The sequence below is a fragment of the Doryrhamphus excisus genome, linkage group LG16 (assembly GCF_037039965.1).
Source record: "Doryrhamphus excisus strain RoL-2023G ecotype Guam linkage group LG16, RoL_Dexc_Guam_v1.1, whole genome shotgun sequence".
Classification (NCBI taxonomy): domain Eukaryota; kingdom Metazoa; phylum Chordata; class Actinopteri; order Syngnathiformes; family Syngnathidae; genus Doryrhamphus; species Doryrhamphus excisus.
In genome coordinates this window covers 4,282,615-4,292,946 of record NC_136372.1, presented here as the reverse complement: position 1 = coordinate 4,292,946, position 10,332 = coordinate 4,282,615, and the positions used below count along the sequence as shown (strand labels likewise).

The window sequence follows — 10,332 nt, the reverse complement described above, 5'->3', positions numbered from 1 at the left end:
TGACAGCGACACCCGACACAAACTCAAACGGTCTCAACGGGAGCGACTCGGCTCGATATTCTCGATGTTCTATCGTGGGCCTCACCTGCTGAAGGACGCCGTTTACACCGCAGTCTCTTGACTCCGCTTCCGGAGGGAAAGCTGCTTATCATAGCTCACCACACAAGTCGGGCACTTTTGGAATTGTGAAAATAAGCCGATAGCCTTTGGGAATCCGTGTCCAAAGAGTCAGTCCTTAGGAACACTTTAGGAGTATTTGACTGTAACAAGACTAGGCTGGTCTGGAAAAGGTCTGAATTTGAGTCCGGAAGTACGGTATGGAGCATTATATTGCTTGAGCAGGGTACAGAATACGTAGCCCGAGTGCACCCTTCCGAAATGCATCCAAGGAAATATCACTTGTGACAGTCGTACATTAGACAGTCTTGAAATGTTTCCCAAAATATAATAGAAAAATAATATAAATAATAATAATATATATAATAAATAAAAAATTGTAACATCCCTTCCAATCTATTTATTTTTCAGCATTTCTCGAGCTAGCTTACCCCGTCCCAAGCCAAGCTAAGGTGGAAAACAACCGACTTGGTGTCCCGAATAAAAGCCGACATACAGTAAGTATCCTTGTCTTTTGAAAATATTACAAAAAAACTTGTATACAGTATGAATTGAATTTATACATGCCAACCAGGAAGTGACCACCAACTACTTCTCCTGTGGAGTCGAGAGCTTTTCTTCCTGTCACTCACACACACATCGCCGACCTGGAAAGATGCGGCTGCAAGGTACGGAACACACTCAGCCCTTCCAGTTCCTATTTTTCGTTTTCTTGTTAGCTAAAAGTCAAATTGTGAGGATCACGACTTAGCAAGCTTCTGTCGCGAGTTTTTCTTCCTGTCACTCACACACACACAGCCAACCTGCACACTTCAGTTGGGCAAGTGAGCAAAAAAAAAAAAAAAATATATATATATATATATATACCGTATTTCAGTGATTCCTAAAGTGTGGGACGCGCCCCCCTGGTGGGCTGTGGTGGTTCTGCAGATGGGCCATGAGAGGTCATTAAAAATATGATTCATTTTTGCAAATGTTATTTTTATTGTAAAATATTTATTGCACAATTTAAAAAAAAATATTTAAAGGCGTAGGTAATAACCTATTGAGTGTTATTGACTTGTCACAATATTTTAGGAACCTTGTACAGTTTATGATATTATGATAATATATTATATTAATAATTGATATTTAAATTGTTATAATATTATTAATGATATTAATGTTAATATTAACATTAATATTTATGTTGATAATATTAACATTAATAATATTATTAATGTTCATGTTAATATTATTAATATTATAGTATTATGTAACAATATAATGTTAATAATATTAACATGAAAATTATCAATATTATTATAAATGTGAATGGTAATATAATAAGAATATTAATAATAATATGATACATCTTATATTAATATTATTAATAATAGCAATATTATTAATGTAGTATTAATATTAATATATACAATTAAATAATAAAATGTTAAAATTCACAATTTCCAAGTTCAAGTGATGGAAAGGATCATTTGGTTTTTTTTTTTTCATTTGAAATCCGAAATCCCAAAAGTCTCCTGAGATGGATCCATATCCAAATCCGAGGTTGTGCCAGTAAGGACTGTACTGTAGAGGATGCGGCCTGGGTCTAGCTCGGACCCTGTTTACCCTTGGCAGCAGGGACTGTGGGCCAACATAGTCTACATTCAGTGAGTGCCCGGGACCGCCAACAGGTCCGCTGCCGAGAATATGTGCAAAGTGTCAACAGCGAGCGAGCGGCTCCCGAGTCCAACTGGGAAGCCTTTAAGCGGCCGCGACAAAGCTGGCGATTAGGACTCCGCCGTCGCCTCGCTCGGTGCCAATTCCGACGTCTCCGACGTTTGATCCCCCCCCCCCCCTCTCCCCACACTGCAACCCCTCGCTGTCATGGCGGCTGCGTGGCTTCCAGCTGGAGCAAAGATCCCCACTGAAGCGTGAGATAGGAAAGCTCTCCATCTTGGCGCATCTTGGCCCGCCGCAATCCCCTGCAGGCCATTAGCCGTAGAATATGTTGAAAAAAATACACTCCGTCTTCATGCCGTAACAGCCATTACTTAATTGTGGTGGATTTTTTTCACCAGGCAGAGTGTTGCCTTAATTAAGCAGCTAATTGCAATGTAGCTCTTGATTAGCTTAGGGGGGATGGGAGCGGCCTGATATGTTGCGCACACTTCAGAGTCATTTACAGAAATTGAAGCTAATTTCGCTCTCTGTCTGCGGCTGCATTAATTTAATTTGGGTTCTGCTTTTTTTTTTTTTTTTTTTAGCTCATTAACACTTCTAATTAATACGCTGACACCGCTATTAAGATGTCTCTTTTGAAAGCGCCGTCTCCCGATAATCGGGACGGAGGAGGCCGACGTGCCGAACGGAGGCGAGCGCTGCTTTTTATTATTTCCTCGATCCATACGACGCTTTAATGGTACATGGTGGGCCCACGCTAATGGGGTGTTGTGGCAGGTGGCTAAATTGGAAACGAAAGGGATGCTGATTGTTTTCAAATTTGATTGGGCCCGACGAGTCGTGTTTGTGTGCACGTGATCACGTGATGACGGGCCTCGGGGGAGCGGGGGGGTGAGATGAGGGTGTCGGGGGCCAGATGCCATACACAGCTGAACATCACGCCTCAGTAAGTGTGTGTGTGTGTGTGTGTGTGTTTGGGTTTGTCATTTTAATGAGCAGAATTTAGTGAGTGTGAGCTTGCTGGTAACGCCGTGTGAGAAGCCCCATTACATTAGCATCACGTTAGCCAACCTCCACTACGGCTATTGCTAATATACAATACATTGGCTGCTTCTAATAACCATCACATGGCATCTGAAAGAGAAGGATTTTTATTTATTCATTCATTTTTTACAAATTTGGGTAATAAGAGTTTAAAAGTCAATATAGGGGTGTTATTTCATGTCTAGAGGTCTCTAATAATGCTTAAATATTCATTCATTTTCTACCACTTATCCACATGAGGGTCGCGGGGGTTGCTGGAGCCTATCCCAGCTGTCTTTAGGTACACCCTGGACTGGTGGCCAGCCAATCACAGGGCACATATAGACAAACAACCATTCACACTCACATTCATACCTATGGACAATTTGGAGTCGCTAATTAACCTAGCATGTTTTTGGAATGTGGGAGGAAACCGGAGTACCCGGAAAAAAAAAAAAACACGCATGCACGGGGAGAACATGCAAACTCCACACAGAGATGGCCGACGCTGGAATTGAACTCGGGTCTCCTATTTGTGAAGCCTGTGTGCTAACCACTCGAAAACACTGTGCAGCCCCTAAAAGGTTTTCATTTTATTTACAAATTTGGGTAATAAGAGTTTAAAAGTCAATATAGGGGTGTTATTTCATGTCTAGAGGTCTCTAATAATGCTTAAATATTCATTCATTTTCTACCGCTTATCCACATGAGGGTCGCGGGGGTTGCTGGAGCCTATCCCAGCTGTCTTTAGGTACACCCTGGACTGGTGGCCAGCCAATCACAGGGCACATATAGACAAACAACCATTCACACTCACATTCATACCTATGGACAATTTGGAGTCGCTAATTAACCTAGCATGTTTTTGGAATGTGGGAGGAAACCGGAGTACCCGGGAAAAAAAAAAACACGCATGCACGGGGAGAACATGCAAACTCCACACAGAGATGGCCGACGCTGGAATTGAACTCGGGTCTCCTATTTGTGAAGCCTGTGTGCTAACCACTCGAAAACACTGTGCAGCCCCTAAAAGGTTTTCATTTTATTTACAAATTTGGGTAATAAGAGTTTAAAAGTCAATATAGGGGTGTTATTTCATGTCTAGAGGTCTCTAATAATGCTTAAATATTCATACATTTTCTACCGCTTATCCACATGAGGGTCGCGGGGGTTGCTGGAGCCTATCCCAGCTGTCTTTAGGTACACCCTGGACTGGTGGCCAGCCAATCACAGGGCACATATAGACAAACAACCATTCACACTCACATTCATACCTATGGACAATTTGGAGTCGCTAATTAACCTAGCATGTTTTTGGAATGTGGGAGGAAACCGGAGTACCCGGAAAAAAAAAAAACACGCATGCACGGGGAGAACATGCAAACTCCACACAGAGATGGCCGATGCTGGAATTGAACTCAGGTCTCCTATTTGTGAAGCCTGTGTGCTAACCACTCAAAAACACTGTGCAGCCCCTAAAACGTTTTCATTTTATTTACAAATTTGGGTAATAAGAGTTTAAAAGTCAATATAGGGGTGTTATTTCATGTTTAGAGGGCTCTAATAATGCTTAAATATTCATTCATTTTTTACCGCTTATCCACACGAGGGTCGCGGGTGGGGGGGGGGGTGCTGGAGCCTATCCCAGCTGTCTTCACGCGAGACGGGCGGTACACCCTGGACTGGTCGCCAGCCAATCACAGGGTAACCCACAGGTATCTTTCCGGGTACATTCCAAAAACATGCTAGGTTAATTAGCGACTCCAAATTGTCCATAGGTATGAATGTGAGTGTGAATGGTTGTTTGTCTATATGTGCCCTGTGATTGGCTGGCCACCAGTCCAGGGTGTACCTAAAGACAGCTGGGATAGGCTCCAGCAACCCTCGTGACCCTCGTGTGGATAAGTGGTAGAAAATTAATATTTAAGCATTATTAGAGCCCTCTAAACATGAAATAACACCCCTATATTGACTTTTAAACTCTTATTACCCAAATTTGTAAATAAAATGAAAACGTTTTAGGGGCTGCACAGTGTTCAAGTGGTTAGTACACAGGCTTCACAAATAGGAGACCCGAGTTCAATTCCAGCCTCGGCCATCTCTGTGTGGAGTTTGCATGTGTGGGTTTTCTCCAGGTACTCCGATTTCCTCCCACATTCCTTTTTTTTTTTCCCTCCCACATTCCAAAAACATGCTAGGTTAATTAGCGACTCCAAATTGTCCATAGGTATGAATGTGAGTGTGAATGGTTGTTTGTCTATATGTGCCCTGTGATTGGCTGGCCACCAGTCCAGGGTGTACCCCGCCTCTCGCCCAAAGACAGCTGGGATAGGCTCCAGCACGCCTGTTCAGTTTATTAACCAGTTTATTAACCTAATATTTGCTTATTTCCACCATTTTAAAAATACCAGTCACAATGGAGCGTTTAAGATTTAAGATTTCCAACTGCTTAAATAGCAGTTTTTACCCCGTGATCCCGTTAAAGGTGCAGCATTGAAACGAAATGACGGAGGCAGCCACAATTGAGAGGTTCAAATCCACCCTTTTTATTTCTTTCTTATTTCTGTCTTCCCTGCACAGCGACAGCCACGCTCGCTCTAAGCAACGTTAACACCTCCCTGATTGACTTCCTCTCATGCTGTCTTCTTCCGCTAGCTTCCATAAGATGAGAAAGGAGCATTGATTTTAGGGGGGGGTCGGAAAGGATTCGACTTGTTGAGAAAAAACAAAACACACTAGGGGACTTTGTGTGTGTGTGTGTTTTTCTTTTTTTTCCCTGCAAAGCGTTTTCTTTGCCGAGTATTCCTGAGAACAGAAGCCAGTTGTAGGGAAGCTTTGTGTTTAGCACTTCATTAAAAGTGCCTCTAATAGGAGCCACTGGGGAGATGCTCCCCGCATCATGTGGAAAAGCCATCAACATCTGCATCAATTAACCCCTTCGTCCCCATGGGGCCCATTAGGAGATAGAAGACGACCCCTCCAAAGCTGCATATGGCTCACAATAGAATGAGAACAAACATAATTGCTGGTTTGTTTTGTTGTTGTTGTTTTTTTTTTTTTTTTTATGTATGCGGAATTGAACATAAGCCTTGAAATGAATGAGTGGTTTAATGCAACATCAAACTTAAATCACTTTTTGTCCCTCAAACCAGTCCAATTAGAGCATCTGACAAAATGGCAATAAGCATTTAAAAAGTCCTCCATGTTGGATCCAATAAGCTCGGGGCCGGTCGGTGGGTGGAAGGTAATTGTTGCGTCTCTGAATGGCGCGTGTTCGACTCTTTAACATTTACATTCTCAGCCGGAATATTTCACGCTATTGATTCAGACGCCTTTCATTAAAGCGCTTCAAGTATGGCGTCTAAGCGTCAAAAAAAAGAGTACTCGCCTAATTAGATCACATTTGCTAAATTTGACTGCAGCGTATTACGCTGTTTAAATTGTGGGCGATATGTTAGGGAAAGTCATTAAAAGTTTAGATAAGCATTCTGGTAAAAATGCAGCGCTCATAGTTGTGAGTTTTACTATTGCATGTTTTTACTTTTATATATTTTTACATTATATTTATATTTATTATATATTTATTTTTTTATATTATATATATTTTTATATTTTTACATTTAAATAAAAAAAAACACGCTCTGTGTTCTTATAAACATTTAAAAAAACATTTAAAAACTTTTTTTTTAATTACAAAAAAAATGATGACATTATTGTTGGAGAAATTACAATATTCTTGCAAGCTTACCCCCCCCCCCCCAAAAAAAAGGATATGACATTTTTTGCTAATAAATAATTGTTTTAGAACTCCACAGTTTTAGACTCCAAAATATTTATTTTAAACTTCTTTAAACAAAGAAGGAAGCCAAAAAAAAAATACCACTTCCACACCGAATGTGAGAACTTGTTTTCCCTCCATCATTTGACTGTGAATGTAAGGTAATTTATTTGACTTGTAGTGACCAGAGTACTACTACTACTACATAGGACTCGTCTTTCAATATATTACGCTTATATTAAGTTTGCAAGATTATGCCCCCCCCCCAAAGGAAACTGAAATTTTTTGCTAATAATTAATTGCTTTAGAAAGTCAGACTCCAAAATATTTATTCTAAACTTAAGAGTTTCTAACAGAGATGGGCAGAAGGACAAAGTAGGAAGCCAAAAAAGTACCACTTCCACACCGAATGTGAGAACTTGTTTTCCCTCCACCATTTGACTGTGAATGTAAGGTAATGTCTCTGACTCGTAGTGACTAGAGTACTGCATAGGACTCGTCTTTCAATATATTACTCTTATATTACTCTTGCAACATTATGCCCCCCCCAAATGAAACAGATTTTTTTTCCTAATAAATAATTGCTTTTGAAAGTCAGATTCCAAGATATTTATTCTAAACTTAAGAGTTTCCAACTTCTAAAAAGGACAAAGTAGGAACCTAAAAAAAAATAGTACCACTTCCACACCGAATGTGAGAACTTGTTTTCCCTCCATCATTTGACTGTGAATGTAAGGTAATTTATTTGACTTGTAGTGACCAGAGTACTACTACTACTACATAGGACTCGTCTTTTAATATATTACGCTTATATTAAGTTTGCAAGATTATGCCCCCCCCAAAGGAAACTGAAATTTTTTGCTAATAATTAATTGCTTTAGAAAGTCAGACTCCAAAATATTTATTCTAAACTTAAGAGTTTCTAACAGAGATGGGCCGAAGGACAAAGTAGGAAGCCAAAAAAGTACCACTTCCACACCGAATGTGAGAACTTGTTTTCCCTCCACCATTTGACTGTGAATGTAAGGTAATGTCTCTGACTCGTAGTGACTAGAGTACTGCATAGGACTCATCTTTCAATATATTACTCTTGCAACATTATGCCCTCCCCAAATGAAACTGATTTTTTTTCCTAATAAATAATTGCTTTTGAAAGTCAGATTCCAAGATATTTATTCTAAACTTAAGAGTTTCCAACTTCTAAAAAGGACAAAGTAGGAAGCTAAAAAAAAAATAGTACCACTTCCACACCGAATGTGAGAACTTGTTTTCCCTCAATCATTTGACTGTGGATGTAAGGTAATGTCTCTGACTCGCAGTGACTAGAGTACTACATAGGACTCGTCTTTCAATATATTACTCTTATATTACTCTTATATTACTTAAGATTATGCCCCCCCCAAAGGAAACTGACATTTTTTTGCTAATAAATAATTACTTTAGAAAGTCAGAATCCAAAATATTTATTCTAAACTTAAGAGTTTCTAACAGAGAGGGGAAGAAGCACAAAGTAGGAAGCCAACAAAAGTACCACTTCCACACCAAATGTGAGAACTTGTTTTCCCTCCATCATTTGACTACATGCGTTGTGGTAATGTGACTGTAATGGAATGTCTCTGACACATAGTGAAACAGCCATTATGCATTCATTTATGGAAAAACCTTGAGTTGAATATTATTATATTATTATTACTAGGTTATAATTTAAATTATGACATTATTCTTGTAAAAAAATGTGATATAACTCTTGCAAGATTATGCCTTCCATCCCCCAAAAAGAAACTTTTTTTTGCTAACTATTGCTTGAAAAACTTTTTTGTAAACATTTTTGGACTTTATTCTGTGAAAAAATACTTTAAGAAAATATAGATTTTGTTCCTTCAAAAATGCTATGCTCAGAAAAAACATTTTTTTTTCTTATGAGATCCCCCCCCAAACCATATGGACAACTTTTTGTAAAATTGTGCAAAATATACATCCCTGTAAGATAATTTTTATTTTATTTTTTGGGGGAAAAAAATGTAATTTTTGTAAGGTTTCTCTTATTTTTTTTTCTCCATAATTCTGAAAAAATGATGACTTGGTTTCATCCAAGTGACTTCCTCTTGACTTGATTCAGCCAAAAGTCTCTTGTTGTTTTTTGGGTTTGCGTAGAACAAAGGGTGCGATGGAGCGTGTTGAGTCAAACTCTCGACATCTGACAAGTCGAACAAAACCAAAAAAACAAACGAAGAGTCATAAAAAGCCGTCATTTTGCCTAATGAGCATATTAAGAGCGGCGGCGGTGGCGTTTAAGCACAAACAAGAACAACAACACGAATAATTGCCAGTCTCTGGTGTGTGGGGTCTGACGTGAGCTTTAATAATTAACAGGTCTTTGTCTTATCCCCCGGGGGCCGTGTTCCTATTATCCCGCTAAGTTACAAGCCAGTAATTACGCTGTCACCTGGCGGGGTCGGCGCACGCTTTACAATATCCCCAACTCTAATCGCTGCTTCCGCCGCGTACGTCACCATCTTTGGCGGCGGACACCTGCCGACATTTGGGCTATTTTAACTTATTTATTTGCCTTTTTTTTTTTTAAATGTCTGACTCCCTTCTCCGCTCTCATTAGAGGATTACCTCCTGTGTTTACATATTAGTGCTAATCCAATTGAGTCAACAAGGGTACTTTGTGAGTGTGAGGGACTTGGAATGGGAGGGGAGAGCATATAAATGTATTTCTTTCATATTTCGGGCTTCCAGGGAAAATAGGCAATGAGAGAGGGCGCCCCCTAGTTGTCAATCTGCATTATTATTATTATTATTATTATTATTTATAAAAATACATTACAAGTGATCCGTTTAGATTTGATACCAGCTAATGAGGCACTTCCTCCCCCTTCTCGCCGTCATCCGTGATCTTTGACCCCCCCCCCCCCCCCCACCACCACCACCCGGGCTAGCGCCGATGTCAGCTCACGCTAATTAGCGTTTCATCACACACACATACAAAAAAAAACACACTTTGAGACGTGCTCAGAAAATCAGAAAAATAAATAAATCAAACGTCGAAGGCTCGTTTCCGGCCTCCCGACCTCCGCCGGAAAGGTGGCGTGCTATCATGCGCAAGTCAATTACGGTGCCGTGCACTCTATCGGGTCATTACAAAGGGTGTATGTATTTAGTTCAACCATTTATCTTTGCCTAATTAGTCGGGGGGGATCAATAAGCCAATTGATTTTTTTTTTTTTTTTTTTTTTTTTTTTGCAGAGTGGCGCTGACACATACAGAGGGAAACGGAAAAAAAAAATATCCAAAAAACTTAACACAACAATCTGCTCACTCATTAGCTTGTGTCTCGTTAGGGAGGAATGGAATTGGGTTATTTTAATTGGATTATTTTTTTTTGTACAGAGTACAAAGTACAGAGGAAAAATACTCCGGTACTACAATAAATCTTAGTCTATCCAAAAGTGTCCAATAAGACCACAAATAAGATTTATTTATGGCGGTCCAATTGTATCAGTGGCGGGCCGAAAAAAAAATGATGCGGCCAATATTGACATATTGAGATTTACAAAACGTAATATATTATTATTTTCTGTTATGAACCCCTAACCTGAGGCCAGAATTTTTTTTACCCCCCCCCCACACGATTTTAAATACTACAGAAACTGTTATTTACAAATAACAAAGTGGATGTTGAGTACTATAAATTTGTACATGTTGGTAGGTCTGCGATGAAATGAAAGCCTCTCGCCCTCGCC

General features: G+C 39.7%; 1 protein-coding gene across 1 annotated transcript in view; it reads left to right on the top strand.

Annotated features, from left to right (window-relative positions):
* Window positions 1–505: 505 nt before the first annotated feature.
* Window positions 506–10,332, top strand: part of galr2b (galanin receptor 2b) — a 126,341-nt gene continuing 116,514 nt past the window's right edge. The window contains exons 1-2 of the mRNA XM_078797466.1: window positions 506–614; window positions 692–785. The gene's annotated coding sequence lies outside the window, so the exon portion shown is untranslated. The remainder of the gene's footprint in view (window positions 615–691; window positions 786–10,332) is intronic.